Source organism: Bombina bombina, chromosome 4, assembly GCF_027579735.1.
Source record: "Bombina bombina isolate aBomBom1 chromosome 4, aBomBom1.pri, whole genome shotgun sequence".
Taxonomy (NCBI): Eukaryota; Metazoa; Chordata; class Amphibia; order Anura; family Bombinatoridae; genus Bombina; species Bombina bombina.
The window spans coordinates 1058881168-1058904547 of NC_069502.1; positions in this window are offsets into that span (position 1 = coordinate 1058881168).

The following is a 23380-nucleotide window of genomic DNA, read 5'->3' on the forward strand; positions in this document are numbered from 1 at the left end:
CCCATAGACTTCTATGTGCACTGTTAAAAATCCTTAACAATTATTGCTTGCATGCTAACCTGACCTTGTGTTAGACCAATTGCATTAAACCTGAAGGTGTTTGGAATACTTTACAATCCTAAGAAGAAAATGATCTTTTTATTTTTAAATATATATATTTTTTTCTCTCTCTCTCTCTCTCTCTCTCTCTCTCTCTCTCTCTCTCTCTTTCTCTCTATCTTTCTCTCTCTCTCTCTTTGTCTCTCTCTCTCTCTCTCTCTCTCTCTTTCTCTCTTTCTCTCTATCGTTCTCTCTCTCTCTTTCTCTCTCTCTTTCTCTCCAGTTGTATGCAAAAGTGACAATTTCCATGATTTTCATTTATAAATAATTGGGTGTTTGGATCAGCAATTTAATTTAATTTTGATCTATAAGAATAACTGAAGGACACAGTAATATGTCAGTAGTGAAGTGAAGTTTATTGGATTAACAGAAAATGTGCAATATGCATCAAAATTAAATTAGACAGGTGCATACATTTGGGCACCCTTGTCATTTTATTGAACACACAATTGGATTAATTGGAACACACAATTGGTTCAGTGAGCCCATTAAGCCTTGACCTTCATAGACAGGTGCATCCAATCATTGAGAAAAGGTATTTAAGGTGGCCAATTGCAAGTTGTTGTTCTCTTTGACTCTCCTCTGAAGAGTGGCAACATAGGAGCCTTAAAACAACTTTCAAATTACCTGAAAACAAAGATTGTTCAACATTATGGTTTAGGGGAAGGCTACAAAAAGCTATTGCAGAGATTTAAGCTGTCAGTGTCCACTGTGAGGAACATAGTGAGGAAATGGACGACCACAGGCACAGTTCTTGTTAAGATCAGAAGTAAAATATCGGAGAGGCAAAAGCAAAGAATGGTGAGAACAGTCAAAAACAGCCCACAGACCACCTCCAAAGACCTACAACATCATCTTGCTGCAGATAGTGTCACTGTGCATCATTCAACAATTCAGCATTTGGGAGAGTGATGTGGAAGAAGCCTTCTCTGCACACATGCCACAAACAGAGTCGCTTGAGGTATGCAAACGCACATTTGGACAAGCCAGCTTAATTTTGGAAGAAGGTGCTGTGGACTGATGAAACAAAGATTGAGTTATTTGGTCATAACAAGAGGCGTTATGCATGGCGGAAAAAGAACACAGCATTCCAAGACAAACACTTGCTAGCCACAGTAAAATTTGATTCATGTTCCATCATGCTGTGGGGCTGTGTGACCAGTGTGGGTACTGGGAATCTTGTTAAAGCTGAGGGTTGCATGGATTCCACTCAATATCAGCAGATACTTGTGAATAATGTGGAGGAATCAGTTACAAAGTTCAAGTTATGCTGGAGCTGGATAGTTCAACAAGACAACAACCCAAAACACTGCTCAAAATCTACTCTAACATTTATGCAGAGGAACAAGTACAATGTTCTGGAATGGCAATCCCAGTCCCCAGACCTGAATATCATTGAAAATCTGTGGGGTGATTTGAAGCGGGCTGTTCATGCTCGGCAACCATCAAACCTAACTGAACTGGAGATGCTTTGCAAAGAGGAATGGTCCAAAATACCTTCATCCAGAATCCAGACACTCATTACAGGCTATCGGAAGCGTCTAGAGGCTGTTATTTCTGCTAAAGGAGGCTCTACTAAATATGATTGCAATATGTATTTTGGGGTGCCCACATTTATGCACCTGTCTAATTTCGTTTGGATGCATATTGCACATGTTCTGTTAATCCAATAAACCTCATTTCGCTACTGAAATATTACTGTGTCCTTCAGTTATTTGATAGATCAAAATGAAATTGCTGATCCAAACACCCAATTATTTACAAATGAAAATCATGGAAATTGTCAGGGGTGCATAAACTTTTGCATACGACTGTATATATATATACTGTATATATATATATATATATATATATATATATATATTATATATAATTCCCAGGTGTAATTGCTTCCCGATAAATTAATTTCATTAGTGGTGGTAAGAGATCATTTTTGATTGCTCTTGGAGATTTTGGAATCTTTGGAGTAATGGCTTATGGACCGCACCACCATGAAAAAAATTATTTATCAGGTAAGCATAAATTATATTTCTAAGTTTTTGATCTCATTATCGTTTCAAGTTTTTGCACTGTTTATCATATTTTTTCTACTGTAAAAATTACAGGCTTGCTTTTTCTTGCTATGCAGCATTAAAAGTTTGGCAGCATGCCAGATGTATCAAAGTTAGAGGATGATTGCACAGGCTGTATTACATTTAACTAGACAGCTTAATGATCTATAATAAAAAATAATGTTTCGTTAATCTCTTCAGTAGTCATGTAAAAGAAGAAAAATATATACTTGGTTACTGCATTTTGTATGTGATATTTTTTGTTAATTACAATAGATCCCTTACACCCTATTTATAACACAAATTATCCTAATTTCTGCATTTTTGCCTTATTACCTTTTCATGTGGTATGAGAGAAAAAAAATATACCTGACCACCAGGATGGCTTCATATATATTTTAATTACTGTTTTGAACTGAGCTGTTCCCTATTAGGAGATACCTGCTGAGCAACAATGTCTATGTTCTGACATAAATTATTTTCTGTCTGTAAAATCCGCTGTGTTATGAGAAAATTCCTCTAGCAGATTTTTTTTTTTCTGCCAATGGAAAAAAAAGAAAAAGTAATGTGTAATCTTCCTTAAAAATAGTGCAAGCTAATATATATATATATATATATATATATATATATATATATATATATATATATATATATAATAAATAAACAAGCATGGGACAGATAACAAGTGATGCGCAAACGCTTGTGCGCAGCGATTTCAGGTTTTTGCATTCATTTGCACACAGGTTTAATTGCGCTGGTATTACAGGTTGAAAGTAAATGCGATCTCTTGAGCCCAAATCGAATTAATGCTCATCGGGTTAGTGCTTCCTCAGAGGTGTGGTTAACTGTTTCCATCTACAGGGGAGGAGAGTCCACGGCTTCATTCATTACTGTTGGGAATTAAGAACCTGACCACCAGGTGGAGGCAAAGACACCCCAGCCAAAGGCTTAAATACCTCCCCCACTTCCCTCATCTCCCAGTCATTCTTTGCCTTTTGTCACATGAAGTGGCCAGATCCAGGGGCATTGCGGTGGCACCTTATCTGGATGACTTCCTAATTCAGGTGCTGTCGCTCAGCCTCGCAGAGGATCTTTCGAGGGCTCTTCTTCTTTTGCTCCAATCTCACGGTTGGAAGATCAACTCAGGAAAGAGTTCCCTGGCTCTCAGCAACAGGGTGGAGTTCCTGGGCACGATAATAGACTCTTTGTCCATGAAGATATTTCTCACAGATCAGGTACGCAGGAAGCTTGTGTCCACCTGTCTTGCCCTTCAGTCCTCCACAAGCCCGTCGGTGGCTCAATGTATGGAGGTGATAGGTCTCATGGTTTCAAGCATAGATGTCATCCCATTCGCCAGGTTCCATCTCAGACCTCTTCAATTGTGCATGTTGAGACAGTGGAACGGCGATCATTCAGATCTATCACAGCTGATATCCATGGATGCTCGGACTCGGAACTCCCTCTCTTGGTGTATTCGTCCGGAGCAACTGTTCATGGGGACATCCTTCTTGAGACCGTCCTGGGAGATTGTGACCACAGATGCCAGTCTGACAGGACGGGGAGCTGTTTGGGGTGACAGGATGGCACAAGGAAAGTGGTCCAGGGATGAGTCTCTCCTTCCGATCAACATCCTGGAACTACAAGCAATTTACAATGCTTTGAAGGCATGGCCTTCTCTGGGGTCGGTCAGTTTCATCAGATTCCAGACCGACAACATTACCTTGGTGGCTTACATCAACCATCAGGGGGGTACAAGGAGCTTCCTCGCAATGAGGGAGGTGTCTCGGATTCTGAAGACACCTCTGGACAACTGGGAAGCGGACTTTCTCAGCAGACAATCCGTTCATCTGGAAAAATGGTCTCTCCACCCCGAGGTGTTTGCGGAGATTTGTCTCAGATGGGGAACGCCAGAGATAGATCTCATGGTGTCCAGACTCAATTGCAAGCTACCTCAATACGGTTTGAGGTCCAGAGATCCCCAGGCAGAGCTGATAGATGCCTTAGTGGTTCCTTGGGGATTCAGCCTAGCTTACATTTTTCCACCGTTACTACTTCTACCTCGTGTAGTGGCACACATCAAACAGGATGGTTTGGAGAAGGGGCTTGCCGCTAGTTCCTTAAAGGGACAGATTTCGGCATTATCAGTCTTGTTGCATAGGAGACTCGCTAAGCTCCCTGACATGCAATCTTTTGTTCAGGCTCTGTCTAGAATCAGGCTTGTCTTTAGACCAGTGCTTTCCAAACTGTGTGTCGGGACACATTAGTGTTTCGGCGGCAGTGTGTAGGTGTGTCCCTGCTTCAGCACATTTTTTTTTAATTTAAAATTCTTTTTAATTTTTTTTATATATTACGTGGTTGACACGTGATTGATACCTAGTGGGTCACAGATCATCTTAACCTATTGGTGCAGTGGGAACTGAAACTATTCCCATTGGTGGCACATTGGCTCCTGATTGCACGTTTGGACTCCTCAATCGGCTTGTGACTGCAGTAACTGTAGTCAGTAAGTGGGACAGCAGTGTGTTTGCAGCGCAAGCAGTAGTCAGTCGGACTTGCAGAGCTCTGAGGGAAGCAGCTTAAACGCTGAGCTGAAGTCAGAAGTTAGTGGGGGGTTTTTGCAGATAGCTCCCTGTAGTGCATTGTCACTACTGCTCTTGATATATGGATAGCAAGTGGAAGCTTAAAAATACTTGATGATAAAATGCGAGAATCTTTATCTAATATTCCACCAAATATTCAGAAACTGTGTTCATTCCATAAACCTTTTACACCCCATTAAAATAGTAAGTAGCTATTGGTGTTATTAAACTTTTTTTTAATTCTTGCACATACATACTGTTACTTGTAAATAATTTTGTTATTATATGATTTATGTATGTGTCCGTATCTCTTAAAACAAGTTAGTTTAACCTCCTTAACAACGGAATTACTGTGTCGCGAAATGATGTAGGTCTAAAAAGTGTGTCACCAACATGAAAAGTTTGGAAAGCTCTGCTTTAGACAGTTGGCTCTGCCTTGGAGCTTAAACTTAGTCCTTAAGGTTTTTGCAGAGGGTTCCGTTTGAACCTATGCATTCCATAGACATTAAGATTCTGTCCTGGAAGGTTATCTTCCTGTTGGCTATTGCATCGGCCTGCAGAGTATCTGAACTAGGTGCCTTGCAAACTGATCCTCCTTATCTGGTGTTTCATGCGGATAAGGCTGTATTTCGCACTGGGTTGGGGTTTCTCCCCAAGGTGGTGTCTAACCGTAACATCAATCAGGAAATAGTTGTTCCTTCTTTGTGTCCTAATCCATCTTTTTCAAAGGAGAAGTTACTTCATAACCTGGATGTGGTTCATGCCTTGAAGTTTTATCTTCAGGCTACAAAGGATTTCAGGCAGTCTACATCTCTCTTTGTGGTGTATTCTGGGAAGCGCAAGGGGCAAAGGGCCTCTGCTACTTCTTTGTCTTTTTGGTTGAGGAGTTTTGATTCGCCTGGCTTATGAGACAGCGGGACATAAGCCTCCTCAGAGGATCACGGCTCATTCAACTAGAGCTGTGGCTTCGTGCTGGGCCTTCAATAATGAGGCCTCTATGGAGCAGATTTGTAAGGCGGCTACCTGGTCCTCCTTATACACGTTTACAAAGTTTTACAAATTTGACATTTTTGCTTCTGCAGAAGCTGTTTTTGGGAGAAACGTTTTGCAGGCTGTGGTGCCCTCTGATTAGGGTCTGCCTTTTTACCCTCCCGGTTTCATTCAGTTTCCTCTAGAGCTTGGGTATATGTTCCCAACAGTAATGAATGAAGCCGTGGACTCTCCTCCCCTTTAGATGGAAAACATAAATTATGCTTACCTGATAATTTCATTTCCATCGAGGGGAGGAGAGTCCAAGGCTCCCCCCGTATCTCTGATAGGCAGACCTAAATTTAATTGAAAAAAAAGTTTTTATTGAATTTTCCAATTACAAAGAAATTTTTACATGACAAAAAATTTCACGATTCATTATTTCCATCAAATGTACATTCTCTACAATTCTGACCTTCTATCTCTCTTGAGAACAGAGTTTATACAATCCAAACAAAAAGCATATTACCATGACATTTATTTCAAGACAAGAAAACCCCTTCTAATGTGGGGGCCCAGCCCAGAAGAGACCTGTGTAAATATCCGTAAACTATCATAAAGGCTCACTCCCTGCCTCGTGAAATATGGGATTCGACCCGTAGGAAGGGGAAAAGGGAGTGTGAAATGACCTGGCCAGACAAGCTAGATGGGAGTGGGGGAGACAGGAGATGTAACCCACCCCACATACCTTGGTGGAATTTAATTAAGTGCCCTATTGACCTGGTCTGTGCCTGCTTTCAATATACACAATCCAAGGTTCCCACATCAAAAGAAACTGCTCTTTGTTACCTATTAAATCTGCAGAGGCACTAATTGTCCGATAATAGAAATCGATCTTGTTCCTAATTATCGAATATGTCGGGATCAAAGTCTTCCAGTATCTTGCTATGCTTAATTTGGTTATAGTGCAAATGATAGCCACCAATTTATTAGCTTTAGAGTTTAGATCTGGAAGGGCCTCGTGTAGTAGAGCCTGAGTAGGGGTTAAGTCAATTTGCCTGTCTAGTATTTCACTCAGAAGAGACGAAGTTTGGTATCATATATTAGATACATGACAGCAATACCACCACATATGGGGATATGTACCCTTCTCGGCGCATCCAAGTAGACAATTAGTGTTAGTATGTTCCTTATTATGTATTCTAGAAGGAAATACCATATAAAAGCTACCTTAATAAACGTTTCCTTTAGATGAACACATATTGAAAAAGATGTACCAGACCTCAGTGTGTCACAAAAATTTTCTGCCGACCGATTAAAATTAAAGTTTTTAGCATAAACGGTAATTTACTTAATTTAGGAGGAATATTAAACTGAATATATAAGTTGGAAATAACACCACTTGTGCATCCAGGAGCTAAACAAATACGCTCTAGATATGAGCTAGTGGTTAGTCTATTATTACCCATGACTTTATTTACTCTAGCCCTCAATTGGAGATAATGAAACCAGCTAGATCGCTCCTGTTTATCGAGTTCACCATATTCATTAAAGGTCAGCAATTTAGTACCTATTAAAGAATCTGCAATACGATATAGACCTTTATTCACCCACTTCTCCTGCGTGACTTGGTCATATTAGAATTTTAGTAATTCCCCTAAGAAAAGGGGATTTACGTTTGGGGACAGGTCAAAGTTTCCCAAAATTATCCCAACAGGGTAGGCCTATGTATCCCTGGAGGGCAGTGCCTGATACCTGGTTTAATATCAAAGAAATATAAGGAAAGAAAAGAAGGTATCTTGTGGCACACTTAAATGGAAAACTTTATTTTCGATCTGATATTGTAGAAAAGGCACTAAGGAAAAGATTAAAATATAACTTTTATTGATATCTTTAAAATATTTAAATGACAAGAAAACAAAACATATAAAATGGGGAGATTTGATGTTTTCAAAAAATGTATCCCAAATGGTACTGAATTGTCATTTGTAAGTCACATAGGAACAGCTAGATAAATGCTGTTTAATAAATAGCCTCTATCAATCTATATTTAGTTTTCTATTACCATGGGAATTTATTTATATTCATTAGTTTCAAATTTCCCTAGAGATGATCTAAGTCATCCAACATAACTTGCTTATGGTAAAAATAGGTGTGAAAGGAACATTAAAATTGCTGTGTCAGGGATCACACAGGGGGATAGTGTATAACTTATTGGTGTGAATTGCGATCTCGATTTGATGGGGAATCAAATATGTAATATTATATTCCAAACTAGTTGTAAATTACTGGTGGCTGAGTGAGGTGCTTAAACAATTTTGCAGCATTGTCCCAACCCAAAAACTAACTGGTTTGGTTTGGACCACAAGATAGCATGAGTAATGCCTAATAAATTCTTAAATATACAGATTGCCCCCAAAAAGAAAAAAAAAAAAAAAAATTACACAGTGTTAAGTGTAAATATCCCCCTGAGAAGTTAAGGTATTATTGGAGACGTCTTCCAATAATATGATAGTGTTCTGTGACACAGCTTGTTTTTATTAAAATGATATATATATGCGCTTCTCGTTATACATAAGGGGAATAACCCCTAGATTAGAATATTCTAAATCAATATATTTCAGCTTAGAACCCGTTAATGGGTGATGGACAGAGTATCACTTGGTTAAAGGTAGTGAATAAGGCTATCGTAAGTAAGGCTATCAAAAAATATAGGAACACTGTGGATACTCCACAATCCTATAATGACCATATACTATGATTTTGACCATATACTGTGATTTTACAATAGTTTACCAGCAAGTTTTTTAACCGCTAAGCTACCCACCAAGTTTACCCACCAAGTTTAAGCTAAATTGCCGACATACGGCCAACAAAATTAAGAAATTTCTATTTTAAACATAGAGCATAAGGAGAAGCAGAGCGAACGCCTGACGCGCGTTTCGCCTACTGCTTTGTCAAAGGCAGTAGGCGAAACGCGCGTCAGGCGTTCGCTCTGCTTCTCCTTATGCTCTATGTTTAAAATAGAAATTTCTTAATTTTGTTGGCCGTATGTCGGCAATTTAGCTTAAACTTGGTGGGTAAACTTGGTGGGTAGCTTAGCGGTTAAAAAACTTGCTGGTAAACTATTGTAAAATCACAGTATATGGTCAAAATCATAGTATATGGTCATTATAGGATTGTGGAGTATCCACAGTGTTCCTATATTTTTTGATAGCCTTACTTACGATAGCCTTATTCACTACCTTTAACCAAGTGATACTCTGTCCATCACCCATTAACGGGTTCTAAGCTGAAATATATTGATTTAGAATATTCTAATCTAGGGGTTATTCCCCTTATGTATAACGAGAAGCGCATATATATATCATTTTAATAAAAACAAGCTGTGTCACAGAACACTATCATATTATTGGAAGACGTCTCCAATAATACCTTAACTTCTCAGGGGGATATTTACACTTAACACTGTGTAATTTTTTTTTTTTTCTTTTTGGGGGCAATCTGTATATTTAAGAATTTATTAGGCATTACTCATGCTATCTTGTGGTCCAAACCAAACCAGTTAGTTTTTGGGTTGGGACAATGCTGCAAAATTGTTTAAGCACCTCACTCAGCCACCAGTAATTTACAACTAGTTTGGAATATAATATTACATATTTGATTCCCCATCAAATCGAGATCGCAATTCACACCAATAAGTTATACACTATCCCCCTGTGTGATCCCTGACACAGCAATTTTAATGTTCCTTTCACACCTATTTTTACCATAAGCAAGTTATGTTGGATGACTTAGATCATCTCTAGGGAAATTTGAAACTAATGAATATAAATAAATTCCCATGGTAATAGAAAACTAAATATAGATTGATAGAGGCTATTTATTAAACAGCATTTATCTAGCTGTTCCTATGTGACTTACAAATGACAATTCAGTACCATTTGGGATACATTTTTTGAAAACATCAAATCTCCCCATTTTATATGTTTTGTTTTCTTGTCATTTAAATATTTTAAAGATATCAATAAAAGTTATATTTTAATCTTTTCCTTAGTGCCTTTTCTACAATATCAGATCGAAAATAAAGTTTTCCATTTAAGTGTGACTTGGTCATAGTCAGTAGACAAGGTTACCAAGGGGGTCACCTTTGAACCCTTCTGAATCAATGAATATTTAACTGTCAGGGATTCCCACAATGCCAAGGTATGTGAAATGGTGACAAATGATCTCCAGTTAGGAGATCTGTCATTTTTTTGCGGTCCAGAGCAGTTTATAAATGGGATATATCATCATCATATCTGATTCAATTTGGACTCAATTTTGGACCCATTGAATCTTATCTAATTGATTATGCCATAAGGAGGACTGTGCTGTTCTGACTGCGTAGAAATAAGCAATTAGATCTGGGAGCCCCATCCCTCCTCCCATCCTATGTCGAGTAAGGTTTTTTTTTATTAATTCTAGCCCTTTGATATTTCCAAATAAATGCTATAAAGTCTTTCTGGATTTTCTGTAGAATTGAAATGGAAACATTCCCGGGTAGTGACCGAAACAAATATAAAATCTTGGGCAAAACGGTCATTTTGACTGTGATCAATCTACCGTAGAGGGATATGTTGAGCTTACTCCATCTAGATATCAATTTTTTAATTTGTGTAAATAGGGGTGAATAGTTAAGTTTATATAGATCCAAGTTGTTGGGGATAGTGATGCCCAAATATCTCATACCCTTATCTGACCATTTAAAGTCAAAATTCAGTGCCAATATTTTTTTAGTATGTTCCGGAAGATTTATGCTAATTGCCTCACATTTATCATTGTTTATCTTGTATCCTGAAATATTGGCAAACTTATTAATGGTTGAATATATCAGAGGGAGAGAAATCATAGGTTTGGTGACCGAAAGAATAACATCATCCGCAAATAGGCTAATTTTATGCTCCTGAGTGTGTATTTTAATTCCAGAGATGTCCACATTGTGTCTAATACTAGCCGCTAGAGGCTCGATACATAGGGCGAACAGTAGTGGCGATAACAGACATTCCTGTCTAGTTCTGTTAAGAATATTTATAGGCTTAGATCTATAGCCCGCTATTTTAATGAATGCAGATGGACTAGAGTACATTGAGGAAATTGCTGCACATAAATTACCCGCAAATCCCATGGTTTTCAACACTAAGTCTAGATAACCCCAGCTCACTCGGTCAAATGCCTTCTCTGCGTTAAATGAAATAAACAGAGAAGGCACTTTTTGTTTCGTGGAAAAGTCTATTAAGTCTATAATTTTTCGTACGTTGTCAGGGGCTTCTCGGTTATGAATAAATCCCACCTGATCTGGATGGACAAGCTTCGGCAGTATGTCATTCAGCCTAGAAGCTAAAATCTTGGTAAATAGCTTAATGTCCAGATTAATTAAAGAGACGGGCCTATAATTTTTACAGTGTTGTTTGCTTTTACCAGGCTTTGGCAGCACTGATATACGGGCCTCTAAGAGTGGGCGGACCTAAATGTAATCGTCTTCTGGCACCATTTATACCCTGATATTTCTCCTACTGTTCCTGGTTCCCTCAGCAGAATGACTGGGGGATCAGGGAAGTGGGGGAGGTATTTAAGCCTTTGGCTGGGGTGTCTTTACTTCCTCCTGGTGGCTAGGTTCTTAATTCCCAACAGTAATGAATGAAGCCGTGGACTCTCCTCCCCTCGATGGAAATGAAATTATCAGGTAAGCATATTTTATGTTTTTGCGAAACAGAAAAGTGTAACAAATTACATCAAAAATACATTACAATAATAAAATATTGAACAAAAAAGTTATTAGGGCTCAAAGATATGAGATCTCAGGTGCTAGAGAAGAAAGGTAGGCAAAGGGTTTTAACATAGAGATACATACATGTCTAAATAAGTATATGTGTATGTATATATATATATATATATATATATATACACACATAAATACATATGTATACATATATAGACATATATATATATATATATATTAGTGCATTGGAGTCCTTTGCTGTTAAGTAGATGAAAACATGTAAAAATAATATTTATGCAATATTCAAATTTAATAACGTGTTTACTATAAATATTTCCCATTCCAATCTTCTGCACATAGTAGAATATACTCTGTTTTTCTAAATAGATTTTCATATATATATATATATATATATATATATATATATATATATATATATATATATATATATATATATATATAGAAATAAAAGGAATCCGGGAAAAGCTTAAAGCAACTTGATTTATTCAGTGATAGTGACAGCGTTAAAAGCAGGTATGAAAAAATGACATAAGATCAATAAGAGCTGCAGATGGGCATCAGTCTTACCCATTTCAGCTTCTATGGAACCTTACTCCTAGACAATATATAGGTATAGATATACTGTATATTGTTTATATATATATATATATATAAAATATATAAATATGAATAAATAGAATATATTCTGTTATGTGAAGAACATTGGAATGTGAAATATTCATATTTTCATGTCGGGTAAACGCACTTGAGAATATGCAATCGGGTTTGCACGCAAGTTGGGTGTTTTTTTCCACTTTTTTTCTCCATTGACTTCTATGGGGGAATACGTAAATACGCATGTAATATTCTAGATTCAGCTTGCTGTGCCCATTGGGTTAGTGCGAGAGCGATAACTTTTTACTTTCAACTCGTAATATGAGCGCAACCTGACACGCACAAAAATGTTACTTACTGCGCAATTAATGCTCGAGTGAGAGTGTTGATTAGCACTCCACTTGCAATCTAGCTGCATGTGTAATATTTTAGAATATTTATATCCTTCTGTTTTTAGTTTTGTTTTTCAAGTCTAAAGAAGATAAGTTCAAGAAACATATATTACATAAACATATATACAGAGTTTCACAGATTTAATTACATTTTAAAGAGATTGATTAACACTTAGGACAACAGTGAGAATTAACATAATAGCTCAAAAACAGGATCTTTAAGAAATCTATTTTCTCACAAGTGTCTCCAGTTCCGTTCAATAAATCTCCCATCATAATGATGTTTTTGTGAATGGCTATAAAGAATAACATTTGACAGAGTTCAACATATACCAGGAGACAGGTTGTCATGGTTACTAGAAATGACTCCCTGAAGCACAGTAAGTTTTCTACTTCATGTTTCTTGAAAAAGCTTTAATGTTGCGGTGTCAAAAGGAGCCTCTGCATGTCACTAGGCATCAGATGTTATGACACAGAGAGAGGGATGCTCATAGCCACAACACATCTCTTAATTCCTCTCCCTGAGCTTTAAATTGTCTCTGTGTATGAGGATTGTTATGGGGACTAGAAATGACAAACAAGCTCAGACATTTTCTACACCATGTTGCTTTAAAAAGCTTTAATGCTGCAGTGTCAAATTGAACCTCTAAGTGTCACTAGAGTGCAGAGATGTCCATAGTCACAGAGCATCTCTTGATTCCTATCCCTGCTAGAACTATTATTAAGTGGATACAAAAATCAGGTGACACCACACAATGTTATTTTCTATTAATATTATTGAAGCCCACTATCTATCTATCTATCTATCTATCTATCTATCTATCTATCTATATATCTATCAATCTTTCATCTATATATCTATCAATTTATCTACCTATCTATCATTATCTATCATCTAACTATTCTTATATCTATATTTCTAGCTATCATCTACTGTATCTATCTATCTATCTATCTATCTATCTATCTATCTTTCATCTATATATCTATCAATTTATCTACCTATCTATCATTATCTATCATCTAACTATTCTTATATCTATATTTCTAGCTATCATCTACTGTATCTATCTATCTATCTATCTATCTATCCATCTATCTGTCTTTTTCATCTATTCTATTATATATATTTATCATCTATCCTAGTTTCTATCTCTCTGTCTATATATCTATCTATCTATCTATCTATCTATCTATTTATCTATGTCCATAGACACAGCATTTCTATGATAATTATTATGACATATTTTGTAAAACACAAATATAGCTTAAAAATAGTTTTATTTTATTTAAATGATGATGCCATATGTCATGTAGTCATTTTATTAATGTATGAGGTCATGAATGATGTCATTGATGGTGTCATGTTTAATGATGTTGTTAATAAAGTAACTTATGCATCACCCAAGCTCATATATACTGAATAAAAAAAATCCTCACCATAAATACAAACAACAGTCAATCAAGCTGAGGCATGGCTTAAAATGTAAGCAAACATCCATGCTGCATTTGACAGCCATAGGCGATAAAATATAGAATGAAGGACAGAAGAATGCTCTGTTGCTGACAGTAACAGAATTAGCCATCATATATGGGTATAACACCTAGACATTTACTGAAGAGAAAAAAAGATGACTGTCAAATTGATATGGACAAACTTGAAGTGTACAGTGCTTCTAGGTGAAACTTATATCTGACGCAGGATGAATCTGAGTCTATTGCTCAGTATTTGACTGACTTCAAAAAGGTACTGCAATTATGTAGCAATGTGTAACCCATAAATAGGTGATCCAAAATATGACAATTAAAGTCTCTAGAAAGAAGAAAGATAGCAGATATGAACAACTGGATAATCAAAAAGAATGTATTGGGGCATAAGGTCAGAAAATATTAGAACAAACCATTTAACAATGTGTAAAACAAGAAATGCTATCCACTCTTGTTGACTAGTGTAAGGAAACACATTATGTAGTTGGAGTATTAAAATATATCTAAGCAGAAAATGGTTCATTGACGTTCTTTCAAATTTTATAATTTTACAAACAAGTCAGTGATACGCATGTAAACTTTAAAGAACAGCTTTGTTATAAGTGTACAGTTTCAATGGGGTATGGGACTCATTTTAGGATTTTAAATAGCTTATTTTATAGCATTACACTGTAATATATATGTTTACCTTCATATACAGAAATATTGGGTACGCCCTATATCAACATACACAACTATTAATTAAAATGTTGCCCTTAAAGGGACAGTAATTTTAAAATTAAGCTTTTCAATATTCAGACAAAGCATGCATATGTTATATACATTTCCAATTAACTTCTGTTGTCCCATTTTCTTTGTACTCATGCTATCTTTTGTTGAAGAATAAACCTAGGTAGGCTCTGGAGCAGCAATGCACTATTGGGTAGCTGACTAGTGATTAATAGATACATACATATGATGAGCAGTGCACATAAGTCACCAGCTAGCTCCAACTAATGAATTGCTGTTGTATGCTTTTCATCAAAGGATAACTAGATACAAAAGTGCATTTGATATTTGAAGTAACGTGAGGAGTTATTTAGCATTGTATAAACTACCTATATCATAAAAGTTTAATTTTGACTGTACTGTCCCTTTAAAGAGTGCTGTGAGGGACAATGTAGCACTGACAGATCTTTTTCAATAATTCCATCTAAGCCAATAACTAGAGAATCAGTGTCCTTTTAAGTCAAACAATAGTCCTTAGTTCATGAAATAGCTCTGTATCTTTTGTAAATAACTATATTAAATGTTTATCCTCATTAAGCCAAACCACTACTGAAGAACACGGTATGTTCTGTTTTCCAGTATGAATAGCAGTATGAAGCAAAAATAGAAAAAAAGATGGAAATGCAGAGATCAGAAATATGACTATGGTACTAAATGTCTGAAAGTCTTCAGAGTCTTGAAAATTGTAAAACATTTGGATTAATATAGATAGTAAATATCACTAAAAAATAAAAAGAATGACATGTAAGTAAAACTATTGGATGTCTTCTACTGAAAGATCTTTTAAAGAAATGTACAAAAGGATGAGCAGACAAAGTTCACAACATGTGGACATGTCTGCTGCCTGACTCCTCAGCAAGCTGGCAGCTATAGCCTTGTGCAAAGTCGCTCTTGAAAGACCAATTGCATGCTATTCACATTGAACAAATTTCTTAAGAGGTTAAGAAACAGTGGTCGTATGAACTCTGCCTTTTTAATTGTAGTAAGCAGATTTGCATGAGCGAGCGTGCACCACAAGGGCTCCAAAGCAATGTTTGCTGCATAGTACATGGAGCCAATAATGTAGTAAAGGAACCCACCTTATTGGGTTTATTATACGGTCTTCAGACATGAGAGTCACCTCTTGCAAGATATTTTGGTATGCAGGACAGAGCAAAAATGTTGCATTCTATCTATTTATTTATCTATCTATTAACAGTAAATATTTATATATATATATATAAAATATTTTTTTGTTATAATGTCACAGCCACACAGTTAATAAAAAATGGAGAAGTTTTACATTCTTCCGCTACATGTTTAATTAGGTAGCAGATGGTGGTGCACGGAGACTGTACTTAAAGGGACATTAAACCCAATTTTTTTCTTCAAATAAAGATTCAGATAAAGAATACCATTTTAAACAACTTTCTAATTCACATCTATTATCTTATTTGCGTAATTCTCTTGATATTCTTTCCTGAAAAGCATATCTAGATAGGCTCAGTAGCTTCTGATAGGTGGCTGCACATAGATGACTCATGTGATTGGCTCACCAATGTACATTTGTATTTCTTTAACAAAGGATATCTATAAGATTGCAGCAAATTAGGTAATAGAAGTCAATTGGAATGTTGTTTAAAATTGAATTTTCTATCTGAATCATAAAAGACATTTTTTGGGTTTAATGTTCCTTTAATAATATTTAAATTAAAGAAGGAAAAAGATAAGGAGTTTATAAGAAATAAGCAGAATTTAGGGAAACAGAAGGGAAAATGGGGAAGAAAGGCAGTCTTATCCAGCACTAAACTGTTATCCTATAGTTAATGTAACACTTAAAGGGTTAAATCTGAATCAGTAATACTAATAGCCAGTGGTGTACAATAGAAGTTTATGATTGTACACCACTGGCTATTAGTATTATTTTTTTCATCAGGAGAGGGAAGAGAAAGAAACTAGTTCTGGTTTCCCAATTTTATTCTCAATTCAAAAGGGTCTGGCCTATCACATGCCAATCAAAGGCTAATGAGAGTGTCTTTAAAACCAAGATTAAACACCTAGCTAAGAGACAAGGGCATATCTGGGGGTGCGGGCAGTGTGTGGGGGATTTTAATTACAGCTAGGTGAATATTTCAGGGACAAAATCTGTTAACTATGTCACACAATTCCCACTTTAAAAAAAATGTAATACATTTGCAAAATCTTTACACTGCCTAATGCTCAAATTATATAACAATTAAGATTCCTCATCCTCCCCGACCCTATTGCGTATAAAATACTAGTATAGAAGAATCAGTATTTACTTCTTCAACCCAAGTCCACCATCTAAAGTCACAGTTTCAATGCATTCTCCTTTACTTCCTGTTTCTTTCAATTGAAAACCCAAAGCACTTCTTTAGCAGGTTTCCTCTGTACCAAAAAGGATTCTGCCAAATTGATTAATGTAACATATAAATCAACACCAGCCATGCCTCTCTGCATTTCCCTACAATAGCTCTCCATTGCTCCAAATACTTGGAAATTACTTACAAATCTCTCAGTTGTCTTACATCCAATTATTTTTCCTAACAAAAACATGCAATTATCATTTTTCAGTTTTAATCCTATCCTTTTCCTGTATGTATTTTTTAAATACATATTTTTTATTGTTATCATAGAAACATAAACAGAAATATTGATTTTGACAGCAGATAAGAACTTCCTAGTCAGGGGGCGGAGCTTAGCGCCGAACAGTGCAGATGCGGCTTTCAGGAGCTCCGAGCAAATATCGTCTTAAAAAGGCAGAAATCAGGAGCTATACATGGACGAGGACTATCACTCTCTAACACATGCACTCCTTATGGGGCTTGATTGGCAGATGCACTGACATTTTACCGAGCTTCTACAGCTAGTTCGAGATCCATGTGCTGAAGAAGACATCAGCGCACCTAAGATGGTGGAGAAAAGAGATGACGTTATGCAGCACATGGAATCACAGACTGCTGCAAATATCCACGCTCCCAGGACAATTAACAATCGAAGTTGCCTATTGCTGACTGGAGGCATAAAAACAGAGCTGAACCTATCACCACACCGGGAAACAAGGAATTATTTTGTCACAGGTTATGACGCCCAAGTTCTTTATAGGGCTCTTACCGTCCCTAAAACAATATCTTATATTACCCCTTATATGAGTCAAAACTGCAATAGCTTCTACATACAGGCATAGATCAGGTGCTGTGATCTTACTGTCTATATTTAGAGCAAATTTATACTGTATAAGTTTCAGAGAACCATGTATCTACCGCCCTCTGTGTACTATAATTGTTATGTTATTTGTATCTTATAAGGTGTTTGCATCTTTAGCCCTTTAATACTATCATATGACAGGGACTAAGTGCTGTACTGTTAATTAACAAACCTTTCTACTAGGCTATGGATGCCTGCTGTTAAATATAATTTTCCCTCTATGCATACCACCTAATCTTTTCCCATCCCCTTGGCTACTTTTTTGATTTAATATAGACGGCTCCGCCCCCCCATCATCCCCTATATTTTGAGCGGCGCTCACCCGCTGACAAATCTCTTTCCCCCCCTTATACAACGGCCTAAGTGTGGCCATCACAATAGCCAACTCCCCACATCTTATTAACTTGGTGTCAGAAGGTTACAGAGTATTTTACCTATGGAGGTGGAGACTATTTTCTAATCTCTATGTAATATAATTATATGGCCCAAAGTGGCTTTCATGACCATTTGACCCAAAAGCGGTCATCCGATTAGTCAGCCAATTACGCTATAGTATTATAAAATAGAGGTTTAAGAAGCCTATTTCTTGTCATGCACTGTTATATTTTTCCTTTTCTCTACAAGTGTCAATGTATTTTAAACAATGCTGTGTATATCCTTAAAGTTATAAGGCGATCATTGTTTGTTATTCATATCGCGAAACCTCAATAAAAAAAAACTAAAAAAAAAAAAAAGAAGTTTCTAGTCAAAAAGGATTATCTTCCTCGAGTCATTATGAAGTGATCGATTACTCCAGACTAGTCATCAGAAGCCAACCTGAAGTAATCCCTCAGGCCAAAATATTTAAATGAGATGACTCTGTAGTCATTCACTGGCTGTTCAGGCTTGTAATCAGTAAGGTAATTGTCTAATAATTCTGAGCTCATCACCAAGACTTTTTTTTACCTTAACTGATGATTTGGAAGACTGATGATGTCTGATAATGTGTAAATTACTTCTAAAGTAGTTTGATGATCAACACATAACTCAAGGATGGTCTCTAAAGTAATTCTGTTAGTCTTGGGCTATTCACCCAACAAGTCTGACAAAAATTTCCTAGAATTGTAAACCTATTTAGTTTACAGGCTAGCCTTATGCTTATTCCAGGTATGCTTGATGTTTCAATAACATCTACTTTCAATAATGTAATAATAGGATGTAAAAAGCTTCACATATATTATGCATTATTTCACAATATTAAACAATCAAATCAGCATTATTCATAGCACACTTTTATGGACTAATAACCTTATATGACCTTGGGTAATTTGACACAAGATAAAGGTCTCACTAAAGAACAACAATCTCAGAACTCAGAATGATGTAATTCAATATTGGGAGCATGCAGTAACTGAGAAGTACAACATATCTCCATACCTATGGATGTACATATGAGACCAGTATTCAGAAGGAAAAGAATGCTCCAATTAGTGTAATCAATTGGGATAGTGAGCAATTAAAAAGGGAGGAAATTGTTTTCTCCTACATATCCTTTCCATAAAAATATTAACATTAAAATGTTCAACTCAAATTTTCGTTTCAGACCGCCAGTCGTCCCATATTTGTTAAAAAAAAAGGTTATACATTTAAAGTAGTAAAGTATTTTTTATATACTATATATTCTAACATGTCTACTACATGTTTCCATGTTTGGGGGATTAGTATTCATCCAAAATCTGGCTAGTTATAATTTTATAGAAATAAAGAAGTACAAAAATATCTTTCCGGTTTCCCTAAGTGGAATAACAGTTTTGGCAGTATATGTATATTAAATTTAGTGTTACTGGTGTGTACAGGTATCCATCTGATACATTCATACAGGGCAAGTAATTCCCTATACAAAGAGAAATGCAATAAATCTACAAAAACTGCATAGATTTGTATTGGCGAAGATACATGTGCACTCGTGAGCTTGGAGTCTTTTGTCACACTGGCAGGATTCCTAATTTACATAATTGTCGATAGTGGTAAAGCGGCAAATGACATTATTAGATCACATCGCAAAAAATGACACAATTGGCAGAGCACCACAAAAATATATGTATTTGGAATGTACTGCAAAAAACGAGGCAAAAATACAGAAGGTGCACATAAAAAATGCACCATTAATCAGGCTACTGTGGTGTGATAAGTGCTTTCGCAATACTCAATATGATAACTGTTAAAACCCCCTTTTCCCAAAAAAATTACAAAAATACAAGATACTATACAGGTGCAAGTTTCAAATGGCTAGATTTAGAGTTGGGCGGTAGCCGTCAAAACCAGCGTTAGAGGCTCCTAACGCTGGTTTTTACCGCCCTCTGGTATTTGGCGTCAGTCAGGAAAGGGTCTAACGCTCACTTTGCAGCCGTGACTTTTCCATACCGCAGATCCCCTTACGTCAATTGCGTATCCTATCTTTTCAATGGGATCTTTCTAACGCCAGTATTTAGAGTCTTGGCTGAAGTGAGCGTTAGAAATCTAACGACCAAACTCCAGCCGCAAAAAAAGTCAGTAGTTAAGAGCTTTCTGGGCTAACGCCGGTTTATAAAGCTCTTAACTACTGTGCTCTAAAGTACACTAACACCCATAAACTACCTATGTACCCCCTAAACCGAGGTCCCCCCACATCGCCGCCACTATATTAAAAATTTTTAAACCCTAATCTGCCGCTCCGTACACCGCGGCCACCTACGTTATCCCTATGTACCCCTAATCTGCTGCCCCTAACACCGCCGACCCCTATATTATATTTATTAACCCCTAATATGCCGCCCCCAACGTCGCCTCCACCTACCTACAATAATTAACCCCTAATCTGCCGACCGGAGCTCACCGCTACTATAATAAATGTATTAACCCCTAATCCGCCTAACTCCCGCCTCAATAACCCTATAATAAATAGTATTAACCCCTAATCTGCTCTCCCTAACATCGCCGACACCTAACTTCAAGTATTAACCCCTAATCTGCCGACCGGAGCTCACCTCTACTATAATAAATGTATTAACCCTTAAAGCTAAGTCTAACTCTAACTCTAACACCCCCCTAACTTAAATATAATTTAAATCTAACGAAATAAATTAACTATTATTAAATAAATTATTCCTATTTAAAGCTAAATACTTACCTGTAAAATAAACCCTAATATAGCTATAATATAAATTATAATTATATTGTAGCTATTTTAGGATTAATATTTATTTTACAGGCAACTTTGTAATTATATTAACCAGGTACAATAGCTATTAAATAGTTAATAACTATTTAATAGCTACCTAGTTAAAATAATTACAAAATTACCTGTAAAATAAATCCTAACCTAAGTTACAATTAAACCTAACACTACACTATCAATAAATTAATTAAATACAATACCTACAATTATCTACAATTAAACCTAACACTACACTATCAATAAATTAATTAAATACAATACCTACAAATAAATACAATGAAATAAACTAACTAAAGTACAAAAAATAAAAAAGAACTAAGTTACAAAAAATAAAAAAATATTTACAAACATTAGAAAAATATTACAACAATTTTAAACTAATTACACCTACTCTAAGCCCCCTAATAAAATAACAAAGCCCCCCAAAATAAAAAAATGCCCTACCCTATTCTAAATTAAAAAAGTTCAAAGCTCTTTTACCTTACCAGCCCTGAAAAGGGCCCTTTGCGAGGCATGCCCCAAAGAATTCAGCTCTTTTGCCTGGAAAAAAAAAACATACAATACCCCCCCCCCAACATTACAACCCACCACCCACATACCCCTAATCTAACCCAAACCCCCCTTAAATAAACCTAACACTAAGCCCCTGAAGATCTCCCTACCTTGTCTTCACCTCACCGGGTTCAGCGATCGGTCCAGAAGAGGGTCCGAAGTCTTGATCCAAGCGGCGGCTGAAGAACTCCATCATCGGGCTGAAGTTGGAAGTCCATCATCGGGATGAAGTCTTCTATCAAGCGGCATCTTCAATCTTCTTTCTTCCGAAGCGGAGCGGAGCCATCTTCTTCCCAGCCGACGCGGATCCAACCTCTTCAACCGACGCCTACTCGCCGAATGACGGTTCCTTTAAATGACGTCATCCAAGATGGCGTCCCTCAAATTCCGATTGGCTGATAGGATTCTATCAGCCAATCGGAATTAAGGTAGGAATATTCTGATTGGCTGATGGAATCAGCCAATCAGATTCAAGTTCAATCCGATTGGCTGATCCAATCAGCCAATCAGATTGAGCTCACATTCTATTGGCTGATCGGAACAGCCAATTGGATTGAACTTGAATCTGATTGGCTGATTCCATCAGCCAATCAGAATTTTCCTACCTTAATTCCGATTGGCTGATAGAATCCTATCAGCCAATCGGAATTCGAGGGACGCCATCTTGGATGACGTCCCTTAAAGGAACCGTCATTCGTCGGGAAGTTGTCGGTGAAGATGGATGGATCCACGCTGGAGGTCTTGAAGATCAGCCGGTCGTCATCGGATTGAAGAACATAGAAGATGCGGCTTGGAAGAAGATGTTTGCCGGTCCGGATGTCCTCTTCTGCCCGCTTGGATCAAGACTTCAGCCAGAGGATGGACGTCACTCTTCAGCCCCCGCTTGGGCTTGGATCAACACTTCGGAGGCTTGGATCAAGTCTTCCGAGGACGGATCGGTGAACCTGGCATGGTGAAGATAAGGTAGGAAGATCTTCAGGGGCTTAGTGTTAGGTTTATTTAAGGAGGGTTTGGGTTAGATTAGGGGTATGTGGCTGGTGGGTTGTAATGTTGGGGGGGGGGTATTGTATGTTTTTTTTACAGGCAAAAGAGCTGAATTATTTGGGGCATGCCCCGCAAATGGCCCTTTTCAGGGCTGGTAAGGTAAAAGAGTTTTGAACTTTTTTAATTTAGAATAGGGTAGGGCATTTTTTTATTTTGGGGTTCTTTGTTATTTTATTAGGGGGCTTAGAGTAGGTGTAATTACTTTAAAATTGTTGTAATATTTTTCTAATGTTTGTAAATATTTTTTTTATTTTTTGTAACTTAGTTCTTTTTTATTTTTTGTACTTTAGTTAGTTTATTTAATTGTATTTAATTGTAGGTATTTTATTTAATTAATTTATTTATAGTGTAGTGTTAGGTTTAATTGTAGATAATTGTAGGTATTTTATTTAATTAATTTATTGATAGTGTAGTGTTAGTTTTTTTTTTTTTTTTTTTTAATATTTTTTATTGAGGTTTAGTTAAAGATATACATAGATCATAATATCACATTCTTATGTCACATGAGATAAGGCTGCAATTGTACAGAAGTAATAAGATAAACATGCAAGAGACGAATAGTTATTAATTTACATAGCATGCAAACATTAAACAGGTAAGATGCTAATCTTACAGGAACCTTCTATATGACACAATAGATTACTCTTGGGCCAACAAAA